The sequence below is a fragment of the Heterodontus francisci genome, chromosome 31, assembly GCF_036365525.1.
Source record: "Heterodontus francisci isolate sHetFra1 chromosome 31, sHetFra1.hap1, whole genome shotgun sequence".
Taxonomy (NCBI): domain Eukaryota; kingdom Metazoa; phylum Chordata; class Chondrichthyes; order Heterodontiformes; family Heterodontidae; genus Heterodontus; species Heterodontus francisci.
This window is the reverse complement of record NC_090401.1, coordinates 53,540,204-53,561,243: the sequence shown is the minus strand read 5'-3', so window position 1 is coordinate 53,561,243 and position 21,040 is coordinate 53,540,204. Positions and strand designations below refer to the sequence as shown.

The 21,040-nt window shown below is 43.3% G+C and overlaps 1 protein-coding gene and 1 long non-coding RNA gene across 4 annotated transcripts in view; one reads left to right on the top strand and one right to left on the bottom strand.

Annotated features, from left to right (window-relative positions):
• Positions 1-8,568: 8,568 nt before the first annotated feature.
• On the top strand, positions 8,569-11,870 carry LOC137347271 (uncharacterized). 2 transcript variants are annotated; one of them, XR_010968918.1, is made up of 3 exons: positions 8,569-8,713; positions 11,480-11,640; positions 11,731-11,870. It is a non-coding gene; the product is annotated as an uncharacterized lncRNA (long non-coding RNA). The 2 variants fall into 2 exon arrangements; XR_010968917.1 differs by lacking the exon at positions 8,569-8,713 and adding an exon at positions 11,315-11,389.
• Positions 11,182-21,040, bottom strand: part of themis2 (thymocyte selection associated family member 2) — a 92,408-nt gene continuing 82,549 nt past the window's right edge. The window contains exons 7-10 of one of the 2 annotated variants that reach the window (XR_010968916.1): positions 12,791-16,812; positions 11,726-11,824; positions 11,475-11,601; positions 11,182-11,350 (exon numbers count right to left, since the gene is read on the bottom strand). The gene's annotated coding sequence lies outside the window, so the exon portion shown is untranslated. Of the gene's footprint in view, positions 11,351-11,474; positions 11,602-11,725; positions 11,825-12,544; positions 16,813-21,040 lie in introns of those variants that run through there. The other variant, XM_068011605.1, reaches the window with a different exon arrangement.

The following is a 21,040-nucleotide window of genomic DNA, read 5'->3' as shown; positions in this document are numbered from 1 at the left end:
TTCCTGCTCCTGCCACTTAGCCAATGAGTCCTGCTGCAGTGGTGTGTGTATTTAGATGGCAGGACATGTGATGCTTTCAGAGGGTGCATAGCATGCTGGCACTTGCTGCCTATATTTGCTTGCACTTGAAGAATGCCCACTTGGGTGCAATAGCGGAGTGCTGCTGCCTGTGGTATCGTATCCCAGTCAGGAGACCTTCAGGAGAGATGATTAGCAAAAATAAAATGGATGTTCTGCGTGTACAAACCAAAACTGAAAAGCATCACTGGAACTGGAACCAAAACCAAAATTTTGCTACTGTGGCTATTAACTTGTACTATTGCTGGAATGTTTCAATTTTTAGGTTTTAATAGGGACTAAATGAAAATGCTTTCCTTGATGAAACATTTAAAGATGGTTCAAGTCCATGAATCTATCAAATAGTTATCTATGAAACCAATTTTCAAGCACCTTTCTTAAGTGGAGCACCTCCTGTGACATAGCTTGTGGGCTGGAACAGGAGGTGGGGTTATATGGCTACAAGCGCTATTTTAAATCGGGTTAATTAACCTGGAACCTTGAGGTTGACTCAAAAGTTGAGCAGAAATCGTCCAAGGCTAAAGAGTAACACATCTGAATCTTTCCTCTTGGATTAAGACTTGGTGTGGTCATCTCAGAAGAATTTTCTTTGCTACAGATGGCTGTACAGAATACCTAAAAAGTAAAAGTAGAAAATGACTTAAACAATGAAAAGAAATTGAAGTTCCACATAACCAAAAAAACTTATGCATATATTTCCTTTTTATATTGTTTTAATATTTTGTTTGTTACAAATGAAACACTTGAATACTGATTTTAGAATAAAGTGCTCGGAAACCTTTGAGTTGGTCACATATTTAACATAAGTAAAATTCAAGAAGCAATCTTGAATAAGAAAGACTTGAATTTATAGTGTATCTTTTATGACCACAGAACCTTCCAAAGTACTTTACAGCCAATTAAGTACTTTTGAAGTGTAGTCACTGTTGTAATATGGGCAATGCAGCATCCATTTGGTGCACAGTAAGCTCCCACAAACAGCAATACAATACTGATTGGATAATCTGTTTTTGTGATGGTGGTTGAGGGATAAATGTTGGTCAGGACACTGGGGCAAATTCCACTGCTCTTTTTCTTTTTTTGAAATAGTGCTTTGGGATCTTTTATGACTACCTGAGAGGACAGAAGGGGCCTCAGTTTAACACCTCATCCCGGAAAGCGGCAACTCCCTCAGTGCTGCACTAGAGTGTCAGCCTAGACATTTGTGCTCAAGTCCTGGAGAGGGACTTGAACACACAACCTTCTGACTCAGGCAAGAGTGCTACCAACTGAGCCATGGCTGACGCCCAGAATAAAGCCAACAGTACATTATTTACAACCCACTTTAGTTCAGACGCAAATGTATGAAGACCAGAAATGAAGCTAATGTGCAGCTGCTTCATGGAATGGTAGAACCAAGATCCAACCAATGTGAGATTTTTTTTTAGTAAAACGTGGAAGCAGTATGAATAAATAAATAGCAATTTTAATGATACTGTTTGGAAGAAGTTGAAGAGTTTATAAAAATAAAGACCGAGATAGACCTCCTGTACCAGATTCACCATTATTAGTCCAGGAAGGCTGCTGATATTCCAGTTGGATTAGCCCATGCCAAACCTGGGCATTAGCAACAAGCTTGCTACCTCTTCTGTTATTGCAACAACCAGAGGTTATGAAAATCAGTCTAAATTTGAGAGGTATTCATAGTTTTTAAAATTATTTTCTTAAGTCTTGAGCCACAAATATTTTTGTCGGAGAGAAAACCTTTGACTATATCACACTGATTTTTTTTGTCGTGTATAACTAAAACCTATTGAGGTGACTACCATAAAATCTGGTTCTGAACGTAATTTGCAGTTATGTACATCAAATGTCCTGTAAATGTAGAAATGGAATTTCAAGATTTTATGTAGCTAAGAATTATAAAAAGTTTAATTATGCATGAGTCCAATTTACAATGTAAATTTTACAGTATAAAATTTTACTTGCGGTTATTACATGTATTAGCTGCTTTAAGTGCTCTGCACAATAATTGTGCAAGCTGTCTAGCCAAATGTCTTGTTTTAAAGGGTTGGGTTAAAATGCTAATTTCAATCAACTTGTCATTTACAAAGGATTTATGCTTGGAAACATTAGACTGTGTTCACTGGGTGTTTTTTTTTTGATCATTAGCTTTCATAGACGTCAGGTTTTATTTATAAAGTACTCAAACTGTATCATATATTTACAATGACAGAAATGTACTAAATGCATATCCCAAATAGCATCAGATATTGCAGTTCAAAAGATTGCTCATGTATTCTCATCAAATGTAAATTTAAAGCTGATTGGTAGAGATTGTCAAAACTTCTTTTGATAAGACATGTTTGTTAAATAGTTTCAGTCAATGCAAATATTTTTTATTCTATTTGATGTGCATCGAAGGGAGTTTGAGGAAAGTTTTCTGAATTCTGTCTTGAGTTGTACCTATACTCATTCACCTCACCCAGGTCATATAAATTAGCCAGACTGCTAGGGCAAGACTGCAATCTGTGGAAAGAATGACAATTAGTTTGTTCTGTATTTTTGTTGTGTTAACTCTATATATTTACAGTTTATACATAAAATCACCCAGTAATCTACAGAAATTATGACGTGTGGAACTGAGAAACATAGTTTAGTTCCTGCCCCCACACCAACCTTTTTGGCTTTTGTGTCTGTCCCATGTATCACACATTCTTTATTACTCCAACCCCACTCCAGTGTTAGCAGGTAAGGCTTTGAAAATTTTAAACTAAGAAAACTAAATCCATGCAGCTATAAATAGTTCTACTTTTCCTTTTCACAGTTATTTTATTATTTTTATTTTATTTAGAGATACAGCACTGAAACAGGCCCTTCGAGTCTGTGCCAACCATCAACCACCCATTTATACTAATCCTACATTAATCCCATATTCCTACCACATCCCCACAATTCTCCTACCACCTACCTACACTAGGAGCAATTTACAATGGCCAATTTACCTATCAACCTGCAAGTCTTTGGCTGTGGGAGGAAACCAGAGCACCCGGCAGAAACCCACACGTCACAGGGTGAATTTGCAAACTCCACACAGGCAGTACCCAGAATCAAACCCTGGTCGCTGGAGCTGTGAGGCTGCGGTGCTAGCCACTGCGCCATCCTATGTTTGACCTTCAATTTTTTTTTTCCTCCTGCAAACAGTTGTCATTTTGAAATTTGCTTCTGCAGATGTTAGCAGGCTGCCACTCCCTCACCCATGTGACCATTCTTTACATTTTAGCCCACGTAGTAATCTGAGCTTAATCTTTACCCTTGCCCACCATTTCCTTCACTCAGTCCCATGTAGGTTATTGGACAAGATCAAGAATGGGAGCACTGACTCCAATATCCTTCTCTGACTTACTGATACTGGGGCCAATTGTGCATCCATTGCTGCCCTAGTTGGTTTCAGCTGTGCACACCAAGATTGTCTAGGAAGATTCAGTATAATGCTAGGTGTTACATTTACTCACTTGGGAGGAATGTGCTAAGTTTGTTGTTTTAAGTGTCTTTAGATGTGTAGGAGCCATGCGTGGGACTCAGATCAGGGCTTTGCGGTGGCCTACGTGAGAAAACTGCTCGTGCATACTGAGCTGCTTGATGATCCTGTTGTCATTCAACGAGTATGGCTTCAATGTGGTACAGGGCATTGCGCAGAGCTTGGAGCCCATCTTTTCCGGTAAGGAACTGGTGGCCAGCTCCAAGAAAGCACTTATGGACCTAGCTGTGTTGCAGTGGGTAGTAGCTGCTGGCTCAGCTTCCACTGCAGCACAGGGGCGAGGCACCCAACATTTCAGTGCTGCAGTGGAACCTGTAGTCATAAGATCCATGTTTCTATGCAGGCTCAGACTACTGCCATCATGGTTGTGGGTCTCAGTGCCCAAAGGGGTATGCAGGCTCTCTCAGCAGTCCAGCAATCTCTCCTCTAACAGATTAGGAGAATTGCTGAGGTACTGTCCTGGGGGAGTGCCAGTGGCTCTGGAGAACAAACCTGCTGAACTCTTGGGATAACAGCATTCATGCTTTCACCACTGCCATTCTGCAAGTGCCCTTGCTGCATGTTGGCTGGCCAAACTGCTGCTGCCTATGCCAAGGTGCTGCAGTCAGAAGCTGGGCCCTCAAGGCTGCGTGCTGCTCGAGGGTGTCCTGCAAGGCCATCTGCAGTCTCCACCAGGCTTCCAAAGCCATGCTGCAGCCACTGGGGTAGTACTGCGAAGGAGCACCAGGACAGACAAAGGCATCTGCAGAACAGGCACAAAGAGAATGTACAAGATGGAATAGTTCAATTTTGTTTGTGTTATTGGATGTGTTGGATAAAGTTGTTGTTGGAAAGATTTTTTTGTTGGTGGCTTTTATTGCAGGATTTTGGCCAAAAGGACGTTATGATGGGAAGGTGGGGTTTGTGGAGCAATGGGTTGATGCCCTAAGGGAACTGGAGTAGTGGTAGGTGCTCAAAGACAAATTGATTGGCGTGAAGGGGTCCCAGATGCCTCCTTCCTGCCTCCTCTTCCTCCTCCATCTAAGGTGGCCTCTGCCTGGTGGCAAGAGCTGCATCCTTGTAATAGTAGACCACCATGAATTTGGAAACCCGCACCAGCAGGTGTTGTAGGGCTTCCCGCCCCACCTCTGCCCCGCTAGGTCCAGGTAGTGGAACTGTTGCTTGAGAATGTCTATGGTCTGCTGTACAATGTTCCTGGTGGCCATAGCTCTCTGTATAGACCTGCTATCCTTGCATAGTCAGGTGGTAGAGGAGAGCCGCAAGCCATGTGTACACAGATAGCCCCTGTCTCCAAGCAGCCTGCCTCTCATTCTTTGTGGTAGCTTGAAGACCGCGAGAACAGCAGATTGCCTCAGGATGAAGGCATTGTGGCTGCTTCCAAGATAATGGGCATTCACCAACATGATCTGGGTATGGTTGCAAACAACTGTACGTTTAAAGGAGTGGAACCCTTTGCAGTTCCTGTACACCTCCCTGTTTATATGTGGGGCCCGATGTGCAGTTGATGACTCTGCAAGCGGTATTGGGAATCCTGCTACACTGGCAAAGTCAAGTACATTGTAGTTAAAGAGGAAGAGTGTGAAATATTAGATACAATAAGCATAATGAGAGGAAGTACGAGATGGTCTGACATCCTTGAAAATGGATAAATTGCCACGGCTGGATGGATTGCATTGCAGGTTGTAAAGGAAGCCAGGGAGGAAATAGTGGATGTGCTGAGGATCATCAAATCCTCACTAGATATAGGTGAGGAACCAGACGATTGGAGGTCTGTGAACATTGTACCATTGTTTAAAAAGGGTGCAGGGATAGGCCAAATAATTATAGGCCAGTCAGTCTGGCCTCTGGTGGGTAAATTATTACAATCAATTCTGAGGGACAGGATAAGCTGCCACTTAGAAAGGCACAGATTAATCAGGGAGTCAGCATAAATTTGTTAAGTGGAAGGTCATGTCTTACTTGATTGAGTTTTTGAGGAAGTAACAGGGAGGATTGATGAGGGTCATGCAGTGGATTTTGGTAAGGCATTTGACAAGGTCCCCCATGGCAAACTGGTCAGTAAAATGAAAGCCCATGGGATGCAGGGGAATGTGACAGGTTGGATCCAAAATTGGCTCAGTGACAGGAAACAAAGGGTAGTAGTCGATGACTGTTTTTGCAAATGGAAAGCAGTTTCCAGTGGCGTTCTACAGGGCTCAGTGTTGGGTCCCTTGCTCTTTGTGGTATATATTAATGATTTGGACTTAAATGTGGGAGGCATGATTGGGAAATTTGTTAACGACACAAAAATTGGCTGTGTAGTTGATAGTGAAGAGGATAGCTGTAGACTCCAGAATGATAGCAATGGTTTGGTTGAGTGGGTGGAAAAGTGGCAAATGGAATTCAATCCAGAAAAATGTGAGGTAATGCATTTGGGAAGGGCAAACAAAGCAAGGGAATACACAATAAACGAGAGGATATTGAGAGGGGTAGAAGAAGTGAGAGACCTTGGAGTGCATGTAGACAGGTAGGTAGAGTGGCGAAGAAGGCATATGGAATGCTTTCCTTTATTGGCCGAGATGTAGAATACACAAGCAGGGATATAATGCTGGAACTGTATAAAATGCTGATTAGGCCGTAGCTGGAGTATTGCGTAGAGTTCTGGTCACTGCATTACAGGAAGGACATAATTGCTCGGGAGAGAGTACAGAGGAGATTTACAAGAATGTTGCCAGGGCTTGAAAGTTGCAGCTATGAGGAAAGATTGGATAGGCTAGGGTTGTTTTCCTTAGAACAGAGGAGGCTGAGGGGTGACTTAATTGAGGTGTACAAAATTGAGGGGCCTAGATAGAGTAGACAGGAAGGACCTGTTTCTCTAGCAGAGAGGTCAATTGCCAGGGGCCACAGATTTAAGGTGGTTGGTAGAAGGCTTAGAGGAGACATGAGGCAAACCTTTTCACCGAGAGGGTGGTGGGTGTCTGGAATTCACTGCCCGGATCGATGGTGGAGGCAGAAACCCTCAACTTGTTCAAAAGGCACCTGGACATGCACCTGAAGTGCTGTAACCTGCAAGGCTACGGACCAGATGCTGGAGGTGGGATTAGATTGGGCGGCTAGTTTTTTCAGCCGGCACAGACATGATGGGCTCAATTGCCTCCTTCTGTGCCATAATTTTTCTATGGTCATCCTGTTTCTCTCTGGTGTAGAAGGCCTTTCGCGACTCATGCACCAATGGTGAACTGGGAAATGTTGGCAATATTGCCTGATCCCGCCTGGAATATACTGGCTGCGTAAAGTTGAGAGCGACTGGGACATTGGCCAGTGGCAGTGCCATCCTTGCCTTCCTCTGAGGCTGCAGGTTCTGTTGAAGGAGGAGACAGTGCAGTCACCACCTCTTGGTGAATTCCAGGCACCTTAGACATTGCTCTTGTCTGAAGTGGAGGTAGGAGAAGTGCTCCCTGAAGACCCTTGGTGAATAGGGCCTTCCTATTCCTCCCTCTGTGCAGAGCTTCCCTTCTCTACAGCCACAGCTGCATTTTCCTGTCATGTTGCAGACCCAGAGTGGCTGTATCTATGGTCCCCTTAATTGTAGCAGCCTTCCTGTTACAGTCACGTAGTGTGATGTGGGTGGTTCCCACTGTTCAACTCCCCATTTGTTGGCACGCACATACCGAGACAGAGAGAGAAAAACGGGGAAAATGATTTTTTGTTAGTAGGGGAGGTCATGATGATCCTGCTGAATTCTCTTGGAAATGAAGTACTTGATAGGTGCAGGTCTGAGATGACTGTAGATCCCTCCATAGCCTCATCCCTCCCTATCTCTAATGTTCTCCAGCCCAATAACCCTCAGATCTCTGTGCTTCTTCAGTCCTGTCTTTACTCTTTCATTGGCTCATTGTGCATTCAGCTGCCTAGTCCCTAAGCTCTGGAATTCTCTCCCTAAATCTTTCTACCTCCCTTAAGATGCTCCTTTAAAACCTACCTCTTTGACCAAACTTTTGGCCACCTATCCTCGCTTGTCAAATTTTGTTTATTGCTCCTGTGAAGCTCCTTGGGATGTTTTACTGTGTTAATGGTGCAATATAAATGCAATTTGTTTCAGTTTAAGCAAATTTTGTGTGCTTCAGTTCAGCTTGTTTGTTGTAATTTATGTTGGAGCTCTAGCTAGTAGCTGCTACTGTCCGATCCTGTCTCTCATTCTAATTAGCCGTTGCTCCTCTCCTTACTGACCTGCATTGGTTCTTGGCCCCCAGTGTCTCCAATTTATAATGCAAATCCTTGTATTTAATCTCGCTATCTTTGTAACCTCTTCCACTGCTACTCCGCATCCCTCCACGTCACCAGAACACTCCAATTCTATAACTTTATGTAACTCCCTCTTCATCCCATTATTGGTGGCTGTGGCTTCAGCCACCTAGGCCCCAAACTGTAGAATATTCTGTCCAAATCCCTCTTCCTTGAAACCCCTCTTCCTAATTTAAGCCCCACCTCTTTGACTAAGCTTCAGTCATCCCTCCCAATATCTTTTTGTGGTTGTCCATGTTTATCTATATGCCTCCAAGCTCTGATAAATGAGAGGCAGGCTGTGAACTGAGCTCCCTTGAGCAAAGTCATAAAGATCCGAAGATCCCAAATTTAATTCCTGGTGTGCTGAAATTAGCTGATCTCAGTTTGTCTTTAGCACCCCAGGTTGTTAAGGAAAAGAATAAATTGACTTCCTGCTCCTGCCACTTGGCCAATGAGTCCTGTTGCCGTGGTGTACGTATTTAGATGGCAGGACGTGATCAGGTTTGACTGTGATGCTTTATCCCGAAATTGTCGCAACCGCATTCACTCATGCATTCGTTTGCACACACACTAAGAAACAGGGAAAAAGGGAATGATTTTTTTTTAGGGGGGGTGGATCATGATAATCCTGCTGAATCCTCTTGGAAATCAAGTTCTTGATAGATGCAGGCCTAAGATGACTGTAGACTTACCTCTTCATAGGAAGTTCAGCTGAAGATGGTGTGTCGCTTCTAGATCACTGCTGTGTATTGTCGACGTCGGGTTCTACAGCAGTACACGTGCCTTCTGGCTTGCTGGAAAACAAGCTACTGGATGTTGCTTCTCTATCTTTAGGCTGTCTTTTTAAAGGTAAAGCTGTGTTACTTCTCACCTCCTGGTACGAGGTCTTCTAATTTCTTCCCTATAGTGCTCGCACAGTGGTCCAGCACGTGGCTGCTTCATCTCTTTGTTTCAGAAGAAGACATTCAATTCTGGAATGTCTTTAGGATGGGGTACAATTGACACCTCTGAGCTTTTAAGATTTGTCTGTTGTCTTTGTTAGACAGATTGAATGCACAGGCCAATCCCTTTGTCTTTGGTGGTCATTTTGGACCATTGTTTACTTTTAAAATAAAGTTTCATTTTTAGAAGACAGTCAGTTTTGCATAACTCTTCAAAGTTAGTCCATAATTTGTATAATTGAACTTCCCGTGTGTGTGATACTGTGGGCAGGTCATAAAACTTCTCTGACCTCCCTGTCTAGATGAAGCAACAGTCCCTTCCCAAATCCAGTAGGTCACCAGAACCCCTCCAAAAGCCCATAACAGTACTTCCACAAGTGTCAAGAGGACATAGGCTGGTGGGGTGGGCAGACATGTGGCAGATGAAATTTAATGGAAATAAGTGTGAAGTGATGTATTCAGTAGGAAGAACAATGAAAGGCAATGTAAACTGAAGGATACAATTGGACCTGGGGGATATATGAGCACAAATCTATGAAGGTCGCAGGACATGTTGAGAAAGCAGTTAACGCACACAGGATCCTGGACTCTATAAACATTGACATAGAGTACAAAAGTCAGGAGGTTACGGTGAGCCTTTATAAAACACTGATTTGACCTCAGCTGGAGTGTTGTATCTAATTCTGGGCACAACACTTTAGAAAGGATGTGAAGGCATTGGAGAGGGTGCAGAAAAGATTTACGGGAATGATTCTGGAGATGAGAGACTTCAGTTACCAAGAATAGATTAGTGAAGCTGGGCTCTTCTCTTCAGGAAAAAGAAAATTGAGAGGATATTTGGTCGAGGTGCTCAAAATTGTGATGAATCTGGACAGAGTAGATAGGGAGAAACTGTTCCCATTGGTGGAAGGGTCGAGGACCAGAGGACATTAAGGTGATTTGCAAAAGAAGCAAGGGTGACGAGGAAAAACTATTTTACGGAGTGGGCAGTTAGGATCAGGAATGCATAGCCTGAGAGTGGTGGCAGCAGATACAACTGTGGCTTCCAAAAGTGAATTGGATAATTATCTGAAGAGAAAAAAATTGCAGAGGTACAGGGAAAAAGCAGGGGCATGAGACTAGTTGAGTAGCTCTTAGAGAGCCACCACAGACGTGATGGGCCAAATGGCCACCTCCTGTGCTGTAACCATTCTGTGATTCTATATGAAATTCCAACATTGCTGTCATTTGCAAAGTTTAATTCAAATGATTGGGTAATTTAAAATGTCAGGAGATAATTTTTTTTATTTGTCCATGGGATGTGTCTTTATCGCAGTCAGTCTTTGTTGTCCATCCCTAATTACCCTTGAGAAGGTGCTGGTGAGCTGTCTTCTTGGATTGCTGCAGTCCATGTGGTGTAGGCACACCCACAGTGCTGTTGGGAAGGGAGTTAAAGGTTTTTTGAACCAGCGACAGTGAAGGAACGGCGATATACATTCAAGGCAGGATGGTGTGCGGCTTGGAGGGGAATTCGCGTGTCTGCTGCCCTTGTCCTTCTAGGTGGTAAAGGTCGTGGGTTTGGAAGGTGCTGTTGAAGGAGCCTTGGCGAGTTGCTGCAGTGCATCTTGTAGATGATACACACTACTGTCACTACACCAGTGGTGGGGGGAGTGAATGTTTAAGGTGGTGGATGGGGTGCTGATCAATCAGGCTGCTTGAGTGTTGTTGGAGCTACACTCATTTAGGCAAATGGGGAGTATTCCATCACTCCTGACCTGTGCCTTGTAGACATTGGACAAGCTTTGGGAGAGGGAGGGGGTGGGTGGCGGCAGTGAGTTACTCACTGGAATTCGCAGCCTCTGATTTGTTCTCATAGCTGTAGTATTTATATGCCTGGTCCAGTTAGGTTTCTGGTTAAAGATGACCCCCAGGATGTTGATGGTGGTGAATTCAGTGATGGTAATGCCATTGTATGTCAAGGGGAGATGGTTAGATTCTCTTGTTGGAGATGATTATTGCCTTGTACATCTGTGGCAGTAATGCCACTTATCAGCCCAGGCCTGAATGTTCTTCAGATCTTGCTGCATGGGGCCACAGACTGCTTTGGAGGTGGTGGCGTAGTGGTAATTAAAGGCCTGCGCGGGTATACAATTCAGGCCTGACCCAACCACATCTAACGAACCTGACCAGGGCTCAAGTTCTCTGGTACTTTCCTGCGCCTGATCTGACTCGACTATCGCAAATTACTAAAGCAAATCATATCAAAGAGGTTGTGCTAATGTGTTCTATCTTGGATCCTCCGTGCTGGCTATTCTTGCAGAAGATGGAGTTGGGAATCGGAGCTTTATCTCGTCACCAATGGCATATGCCCCCCACCCTCCCACACCCCTGCCCCACAACTTTTACACACGAGCGCTTAGTTTGTGGCTGAGTTGGATAGTGTGATCACTGTCAGGACTCTAGTCTGCACACATACAGTACTGCAAGTGCAGATCTGCAGTACTGTTTGATTGAAGACTTCTGGTGGTGGATCAGCACACATATAATGGCCAGCACCTCGAATACCCTACAAAGGAAAAAAAAAAGATACGTTAATGTTAACAAAGTATGTTGAACAATTTCTAGCATTGACATTTAATACAATTTTACATAAAGGTTAGTATCACTTCTAAAAAATATATATTTTTTACCCTAGATTATTTGATGTCATGGATGAATCTCAACTCTCCAAAGCTTTCAGTGTCCATCTATCCTTTGAGATCTTTGTTCATCTGGCAGTGCTACAAAAACTTACAATAAACCAGCACCTCGAATACCCTACAAAGGAAAAAAAAAAGATACGTTAATGTTAACAAAGTATGTTGAACAATTTCTAGCATTGACATTTAATACAATTTTACATAAAGGTTAGTATCACTTCTAAAAAATATATATTTTTTACCCTAGATTATTTGATGTCATGGATGAATCTCAACTCTCCAAAGCTTTCAGTGTCCATCTATCCTTTGAGATCTTTGTTCATCTGGCAGTGCTACAAAAACTTACAATAAACAAGCGCCTCTTGTTAATGGCTTTTACACACTGGACTCACTTGTTCCTCAATAAGATTACAGTTCAGTTTTAGAAGAGATAAAGCATCCCAGAAGCCCTGATTTGATTTGAAAAATGCAAAACAAATAATCTAATACCAATCAAATACAGTTCTGAATTTATTGAATATCTTTCTCCTAACTCCTTGAGTACATAAAATTAAAGATCCCACCTCTAAGAGCCGAACTAAGTTTTGAAGATAATTTTCAAATACGCACAGTATTTCACTTTTCTGTCAGAAATATCACCCTGTCTCTTCCGAAACTTTCAAGCAACGTCTTGACTCCCTCATGATTTTTAAGCAGTCTTCTCATGAGATTATCCATTTTCTCTTTACAAAGAAAGACTTGCTCTTCTCTAGCACTTTTCATAACTTCAGGAATGTCCCAAACCACTTTCCACCCAATGAAGGTCTTTGTGAATTGTAGTCACTGTTTTAGATTAGATTAGAGATACAGCACTGAAACAGGCCCTTCGGCCCACCGAGTCTGTGCCGAACATCAACCACCCATTTATACTAATCCTACACTAATCCCATATTCCTACCAAACATCCCCACCTGTCCCTATATTTCCCTACCACCTACCTATACTAGTGACAATTTATAATGGCCAATTTACCTATCAACCTGCAAGTCTTTTGGCTTGTGGGAGGAAACCGGAGCACCCGGAGAAAACCCACGCAGACACAGGGAGAACTTGCAAACTCCACACAGGCAGTACCCGGAATCGAACCCGGGTCCCTGGAGCTGTGAGGCTGCAGTGCTAACCACTGCGCCACTGTGCCGCTTGTAAAAAAGGAAACACAGCAGCCATTGCCCACTGCAAGCTCCCACAAACAGCACTGTGATAATAATCAGATAAAACAGAAACAAATCATGTCAAAACATAGATTGAAAAGAAAACAAATAACCTACTCCAACGAGGCGCCTAATAGGCAGTTAGGTGAACATTTGATTTTGTAGTCTCAGTCACCGACATGGCAAAAAAACAAGAAAAGAACAAAAGGTGTTATAAATTGTCATGTAAAAAAAAATAGTCAACAGTGGAACGCTGAAGGGCAGTCCTCCGCTGGTCGATTGTCCTTCCAGCTACGCTGAAGTTCCTCTTACTGCTGCTACTGCTCGCCGGAATGCAAAGTATACTTCTAGCCAGCCTGGCCAATTTAGGTTATGCAACACTGTGTTCCTTCCACCAGCCCAACAGATCACGCTTGTGTGCCATCGCCAACACAGCAGGATTCTGTGCTGTGTACGGCTGCACTTCATCATTTGTGTCCATTTCTTCATGAACATTCTCCCATTCAGCAAATTCAGTCTGTGCCTTTTTTGGCAGCTGTAGGTTCTTCGTCAACCACTTTCATTTCCTTCACAGGGTCTTCTGTTTTAAAGTTGTTGATACGTCTGCGCACTTCAGAATGAACTTAGTCCCTATCATGGCTGGACAACATTCGCAGCTGATTAAATTTAGGCCGGAGAAATGTTGCTATCTTGTGCACGTCATTTACTTCAACTTTCTTCAGAAGCCACTCTCTGTGCCGTTGCCTAACAACTGCTTGCATTGGAGTATTTGAAGAAAGTGGCATACAGAGTCGTTTAAGTTTCTCAAATCATGGAATTACCAGGTTCAATGTAGGATACTGGTTTCCCTCAAGTTCCCTCTGAGCTTCATAAAATGGTGGGAGGGAATCAACCAAAAACTGCAAGACATCGGGGCCGATATTTTCCAGCCTTTAGTTTTCCCCACTCTGTTCCAATTTCTCGTGCAGCTCAAGATAAATATCCTGAATTGAATTCAGTGTCAGGTACACAGTACTGTACCTCGTTTCTCCCATTGGATTTAAAGTTTTAGACAACTGCAACAAGACCAGACTGTTTAACATATATTACCAAGGCTTTGGCATGATGTATAGTTTCTACAACATCCGGAGCTTCAGAAGCTAATTCCTTTGAATCAAGTGAATGTCGAAGAACAGTGTTATATATGTGGTCCTGACAATCCAGACGTTGATATGGTCTAAGGGCAAGCACTATGTTAGCGCCTTGATCGGTCACCCAGACTAATTTATTTAAATTTGCAGGGTCGAATCCAAAAGTATTCACTAACAGCTTTAAAATCTCACGCCTGATGTTTTCGCCAGTTTTGGCGTCCTCCAGTGGAAACATTACTGTTGTTAAAACTTTGGCATTAAGTTAAAAATCTACTGTGATGTAATGACAAGTTATCGACATATAATGGATTTTACGTTAGTCGTCCATCCACTTGTTATTCCCACATTCACATCCTTCAGTATGTCAGTAATGTGAGAAACTAGTTGTTTTCTCTTTTCTTCAGCCACATCACGACACCTTGAAACTATACTTAGATTTGATAACACACTTGATGCTGATACTTGATTGTATGTAGCACCCACATTGATAAACTCTTGTGCTAGCTCAACAAACCCTTCACCAGAGACAGTTTGGAAAGGTCGAATATCCTTGCAACAGAGATTCACGCATTTGTCTGTAATTTCTGATTTCTTGTGAGCGGATATGTTTTTTCACTCGTCGGTACAAAGTTAGGTACAACTGACTTGGCCCTGCTGCGGGTCGAGTACAACCTTTTCCAGTGTGCTGCTGCAAAGATGAATTTCCCGTCTTTTTGCTGTCATATTTTAATAGAGGTTTGCATTGTACAAATCCACTTGAACTTTTACTATCACGGAAAACAGCATTGAAATGTTTCCAAAAAGGAGATTTACCTTTTCCAGCTACAGGACTTTCCACTGCTCAACATTCTCCAGTTGACAGCATTCGTTTTAATCCATAGTGCACTCACTGTACTTATCACTTTTGGATGGATGGAATGGAAGGAAGCTACAGCATGAGCGCGATGATGTCATAGAGATGCTCACTCGCTCACTGCGCAGAGTCTGCGAAGTCCAGATGCATGTTTCCCTCCTTGATATCCTGGACTCCCAGCTTAGGCTGTTCAAATTTTGACACTTACTTACTGTTATTCTACTTCCCTTTTCCTCCCAGCAGAGCAAAAGGCAGCACTCTGTGTGTCTGACCTGGCCCGGCCTGACCCGAGCCTGAATGCCAGACCCAGAAGAGCAACCCGACCCGACCCGACCCGGACCCAACACATGTCATCGGGTCCTATCGGGTTCGGGTCAGGTAGCCATGCTGTAGTGGTAATGTCACTGGACTAGTAATCCAGAGTCCAGGCTAATGCTTTGGGGACATGGGTTTGAATACCACCATAGTAGATGTTGAAATTTGAATTCAGTTAATAAATCTGGAATTAAAAAAGCTAGTCTAATGATGACCATAAAACGATTGTCAATTGTTGTAAACACCCATCTGGTTTGCTCATATCCTTTAGGGAAGGAAATCTGCTGTCCTTACCTGGTCTGGCCTGCATGTGACTCCAAACCCACAGCAATCTGGTTGACGCTTTAAATGGCCCAGCAAGCCACTCGGTTCAAGGGCAATTAGGGATGGGCAATAAATGCTCGCCTAGCCAGTGACACCCACATCCCATAAACGAAAAAAAAACTAAAGAGCTACTAATGGGACTGAACACTGCAATCATCAGCAAACATCCCCACTTATGGCCTTATGATGGAGGGAAAGTGATAGATCAAGCAGTTGAAAATGCTTGGGTCTAGGACACTATCCTGAGGAATTCCTGCAGTGATATCCTGCAACTGAGAGGATTGGCCTCCAACAATCACAACCAACTTCCTTTGTGTTAGGTATGACTCCAGCCAATGGAGAGTTTTCCCCAATTTCCACTGACTTTAATTTTGCTAGGGCTTCTTGGTGCCGCACTCAGTCAAATGCTGCTTTGATGCCAAAGCCATCTCACTTCACCTCTGTCTTCAGCTCTTTTGCCCATGTTTTGACCAAGGCTGTAATGAGGTCTGGAACCCAAACTGAGCATTGGTGCGCAGGTTATTGGTGAGTAACTGCTGTTTGATAGCACTTTCAGTGATCCCTTCCATCACTTTGCTGATGATTGAGAATAGATCAATGAGGCAGTGATTGGCCGGATTGGATGTTTCTTCTTTTTGTGGATTTAGCCAACTGGACAACTGTCCACCTTGTCAGGTAGATGCCAGTGTTGTAGCTGCACTGGAACAGCTTGGTTAGGGGCACAGCTAATTCTGGAGCACAAGTCTTCAGTACAGCAGTTGGGATGTTGTCAGGGCCAATAAGCCTGTATCTAGTGCCTTCAGCCATTTATGTTCTTATTTCTTGATGTCATGTGGAGTCAGTCGAATTTGCTGTGATGCTGGGGACCTCAGGAGGAGGCCAAGATGAATCATCCACTTGTCACTTCTGGCTGAAGATGGTTGGAAATTGTTCAGCTTTGTCTTTTGCACTGCCATGTTGTGCTCCCCCAATATTGAGGATGGGGATATTTGTGGAGCCTCCTCCTCCATATAATTTATAGTTTAATTGTCCACCACCATTCACGACTGGATGTGGCAGGACTGCAGAGCTGAATTATCATAAGTGAACTTACATAAACATTCTGGCTGAATGGATTCAATACAATGACTAGCAGCAGGAGGCAGCTATCCCATTGTAAACAAAACAAATATTGGTCTTTCAACATCTCTTTTAATGAATTTATGTAACAATGTTGTTTTGCCTTACTACCATCCATGTTCATACAACAGATAAATGTGTTTCAGCTTGGTGAAACATTCATAATGCTTTTGATTTTGAATGGGTTAGTCTGTCACCATTTAGCAATCATTATTTGCAAATCAGCAACCAAATTCTGAAGTTGAGAGTTGACTTTTCTTTGTCTCATCTTCAAAAGATGTCTTTTATTTCTTTCCAAAACAGCAGTTCTTGTAATATTTTGGGCTGGATGTTTTCTTAGATCAATGAAGCTAAGCTTGTAGTCAGCTGGAAGCAGATTCCTGAACAAAGTCTTCATCCTAGGGGTGTGATAAAAGAACAAAAAGAATCATTTTAAAATTCGAAAGTAGACTAATTAAATATTAATCACCAGGACTCAGCTAAATACAGACTGCGGTCTTGGTGCGGATTGTAAAATGCAGTCTAGCACAAGAGTGAAGCAAACTTTCTGATTCTGAGGCTTCAGCTAGCCTTTCTGATGCCAGCAGAAAGCTATTGTATTGATCAACCTTTGACTACCACTAAATATCCAACCATTTGTTCTGACTGTCTTCTTGATTTACAAAGATTACATGCAAAATGCTACATTAATCTTGAACCCATATTTGTTGGGAGAGCCAATAGGGAGAAAATTGAGAAGAATACTGGACCAAGTGGACTGGGCAGAAAAGTCAGGGTGAACAATACCAAGGAAAATCACAAGGATCGCAGTATGTATAGCAGGGGGGTAAAGGGAGATTAGAAGGGTTAGTCAGTATTGCTTGGATTAGAGAAGGGCTAGAAAGATGTACTCCAGAAGTCATAAGATGCTGTGATGGAGAATTGTAGGTTTCTTTGGGAAAAGAAGCTAGAAAGGCCAATTGCTTTCCCCCTTCTGTACTTGCCTCCAAGATATTTGTGAAACATTGCAGTAATGAACAGGTAACATGGAAACTCAACAACCAAGCAAATAACTTATATACGTTACACCATTAAGAGCTGTTAAATAGTTGATACAATCATAAAGTCCAACACCAGAGGAAGAAGCATTGAGGATTTGCAAATTAGATCTGGATGATTTAGAAATTACTTTAGAGCAGCTAAATCCAGACTCAGATATAGGTTTGGCTTGGCTCCAAAACCCAAATCATCTGAATCAAAATAAATCAATAGTGCAGTAAAACCCTTCTGCATGCTTAGCCTGTCATTCATCGGTGCCTGACTCACAACTCTTATTTTATAGTGTCATAAAATAACAACAATTAAGGAAGCTTTTGTTAATTATTTGCTCAGGAGTTTTGTAAAAGTTTGCAACCTTGTTTATGCTGCGTTGATGTTTAGTGGTTTTAATCATTTTTATGGCAGCATTATAAGTTCTGAGGCTTTACACTGTTGGTTCCAAGCCAGTGTTGCTGTTTCATACTTAGAATCATAGAATGGATACAGCACAGAAGGAGGCCATTTGGCCTATCGCGTCTGTGTCGGCTCTCTGCAAGAACAACTCACCTAGTCCCACTCCCCTGCCTTTTCCTCATAGTCCTGCAAATCTTTTCTGCAGATAATTATCCAGTTCTCTTTTGAAGGTCTCAATTGAATCTGGCTCCACCACACTCTCAGGCAGTGCATTCCAGATCCTAACCACTTACTGCGTAAAAAAGTTTTTCCTCGAATCGCTGTTGCTTCTTTTGCCATTCACAGCCTGACATAGTCATACTCACGGAATCATACCTTACAGACAATGTCCCAGACACTGCAATCACCATCTCCGGGTTTGTCCTGTCCCACCGGCAGGACAGACCCACCAGAGACGGTAGCACAGTTGTAGACAGCAGGGAGGGAGTTGCCCTGGGAGTCCTCAACATCGACTTCGGACCCCATGAAGTCTCATGGCATCAGATCAAACATGGGCAGGGTAACCTCCTACTGATTACCACCTACCGCCTCCCTCAGCTGATGACTCAGTACTCCTCCATGTTGAACATCACTTGGACGAAGCACTGAGGGTGGCAAGGGCACAAAATGTACTCTGGGTGGGGGACTTCAATGTCCATCACCGAGAGTGGCTCGGTAGCACCACTACTGACCGAGCCATAAAGGACATAGCTGCTAGACTGGGACTACGGCAGGTGGTAAGGGAACCAACACGAGGGAAAAACATATTTGACCTCATCCTCACCAATCTGCCTGCCGCAGATGCTTCTGTCCATGACTGTATTGGTAGGAGTATAACAGCTAAGGCAGATGAACTTAGAGCTTGGATTAGTACTTGGAACTATGATGTTGTTGTTATTACAGAGACTTGGTTGAGGGAAGGACAGGATTGGCAGCTAAATGTTCCAGGATTTAGAAGCTTCAGGCAGGATAGAGGGGGATGTAAAAGGGGTAGGGGAGTTGCATTACTGGTTAAGGAGAATATCACAGCTGTACTGCGGGAGGACACCTCGGAGGGGTCATGCAGCGAGGCAATATGGGTGGAGCTCAGGAATAGGAAAGGTGCAGTCACGATGTTGGGGGTTTACTACAGGCCTCCCAACAGCCAGCGGGAGGTAGAGGAGCAGATATGTAGACAGATTTTGGAAAGATGTAAAGGTAACAGGGTTGTAGTGGTGGGTGATTTTAACTTCCCCTATATTGACTGGGACTCACTTAGTGCTAGGGGCTTGGATGGGGCAGAATTTGTAAGGCTTCTTGAAACAATACGTAGATTGTCCAACTAGGGATGGGGCCGTACTGGACCTGGTATTGGGGAATGAAACCGGCCAGGTGGTCGAAGTTTCAGTAGGGGAGCATTTCGGGAACAGGGATCATAATTCCATAGGTTTTAAGGTACTTGTGGATAAGGATAAGAGTAGTCCTGGGGTGAAGGTGCTAAATTGGGGGAAGGCTAATTATAACAATATTAGGCAGGAACTGAAGAATTTAGATTGGGGGCGGCTGTTTGAGGGTAAATCAACATCTGACGTGGGAGTCTTTCAAACGTCAGTTGATTAGAATCCAGGACCAGCATGTTCCTGTGAGGAAGAAGGATAAGTTTGGCAAGTTTCGGGAACCTTGGATAACGCGGGATATTGTGAGTTTCGTCAAAAAGAAAAAGGAAACATTTGTAAGGGCTGGAAGGCTAGGAACAGACGAATCCCTTGAGGAGTATAAAGACAGTAGGAAGGAACATAAGCAAGGAGTCAGGAGGGCTAAAAGGGGTTATGAGAAGTCATTGGCAAACAGGATTAAGGAAAATACCAAGGCTTTTTATACGTATATAAAGAGCAAGAGGGTAACCAGGGAAAGGGTTGGCCCACTCAAGGAAAGAGAAGGGAATCTATGTGTGGAGCCAGAGGAAATGGGTGAGGTACTAAATGAGTACTTTGCATCAGTATTCACCAAGGAGAAGGACTTGGTGGATGATGAGCCTAGGGAAGGGAGTGTAGATAGTCTCAGTCATCTCATTATCAAAAAGGAGGAGGTGTTGAGTGTCTTGCAAAGCATTAAGGTAGATAAGTCCCCAGGGCCTGATGGGATCTACCCCAGGATACTGAGGGAGGCAAGGGAAGAAATTGCTGGGGCCTTGACAGAAATCTTTGCATCCTCATTGGCTACAGGTGAGGTCCCAGAGGACTGGAGAATAGCCAATGTTGTTCCTTTGTTTAAGAAGGGTAGCAAGGATAATCCAGGAAATTATAGGCCGGTGAGCCTTACGTCAGTGGTAAGGAAATTATTAGAGAGGATTCTTCGGGACAGGATTTACTCCCATTTGGAAACAAATGGACTTATTAGCGAGAGGCAGCATGGTTTTGTGAAGGGGAGGTCCTGTCTCGCTAATTTGATTGAGTTTTTTGAGGAAGTGATAAAGATGATTGATGAAGGAAGGGCAGTGGATGTTATCTATATGGACTTCAGTAAAGCCTTTGACAAGGTCCCTCATGGCAGACTGATACAAAAGGTGAAGTCACATGGGATCAGAGGGGAGCTGGCAAGATGGATACAGAACTGGCTTAGTCATAGAAGACAGAGGGTAACAGTGGAAGGGTGCTTTGCTGAATGGAGAGATGTGACTAGTGGTGTTCCGCAGGGATCAGTGCTGGGACCTTTGCTCTTTGTAGTATATATAAATGATTTGGAGGAAAATGTAGCTGGTCTGATTAGTAAGTTTGCGGACGACACAAAGGTTGGTGGAGTTGCGGACAGTGATGAGGATTGTCAGAGGATACAGCAGGATATAGATCGGTTGGAGACTTGGGCGGAGAAATGTCAGATGGAGTTTAATTCGGACAAATGTGAGGTAATGCATTTTGGAAGGTCTAATGCAGGTGGGAAGTATACAGTAAATGGCAGAACCCTTAGGAGTATTGACAGGCAGAGAGATCTGGGCGTACAGGTCCACAGGTCACTGAAAGTGGCAACGCAGGTGGATAAGGTAGTCAAGAAGGCATTCGGCATGCTTGCCTTCATCGGTCGGGGCATAGAGTATAAAAATTGGCAAGTCGTGTTGCAGCTGTACAGAACCTTAGTTAGGCCACACTTAGAATATTGCGTGCAATTCTGGTCACCACA